Source organism: Bison bison, unplaced genomic scaffold, assembly GCF_000754665.1.
Source record: "Bison bison bison isolate TAMUID 2011002044 unplaced genomic scaffold, Bison_UMD1.0 scf7180017864345, whole genome shotgun sequence".
In the NCBI taxonomy this organism is placed as follows: Eukaryota; Metazoa; Chordata; class Mammalia; order Artiodactyla; family Bovidae; genus Bison; species Bison bison.
The window spans coordinates 1280692-1281149 of NW_011494917.1; the positions used below are offsets into that span (position 1 = coordinate 1280692).

Here is a 458-nt window from a genome sequence, read left to right on the forward strand (position 1 = left end):
GGATTCTTACTCACTGAGTCTCCAGGGAAGCCCTGGAGTCGTCCAAGTCAAATCTGGGTGCCCAGTGCTCTGGCCGTCCTGCCCCTGAGAGTAAAGCCCCCGTCGTTCCCGACCTCCAGGGCCCTCCCCGTGGCCTCAGCCCCTCCCCTGCCACTCCTCTCCTCCCTGCTCGGGCCTCTCCAGCCACACTGACCCTACAATCCAAGAGGGAGTCTTCTGCTCCCTCTTGGCCTTCCTGTCTGCTCTCCTGATGTCCTCTCTATTTTGTCAGTTTCTCCTCCTCTTTCTCAGTCAGCCAGTGTTGTAGGTTAAAAAGATGTCTGTCATCTCAGCAGTAACTTGGTCAAGGTTATCCATTGAGAAAGTCCCTGTAGAGCTTAGAAAAAATTGAAGCCTTTTGTTTCTACCGGTCTCTTTTATTCCTTCAGTGTAGGAACATTGACATACTGGAAAGTGGA

At 52.6% G+C, this 458-nt stretch overlaps 1 protein-coding gene across 1 annotated transcript in view; it reads left to right on the top strand.

The window, feature by feature from the left end:
- Window positions 1–458, top strand: part of DNAJC15 (DnaJ (Hsp40) homolog, subfamily C, member 15) — an 83546-nt gene that overhangs the window by 45375 nt on the left and 37713 nt on the right. The gene's annotated exons all lie outside the window — the stretch shown is intronic.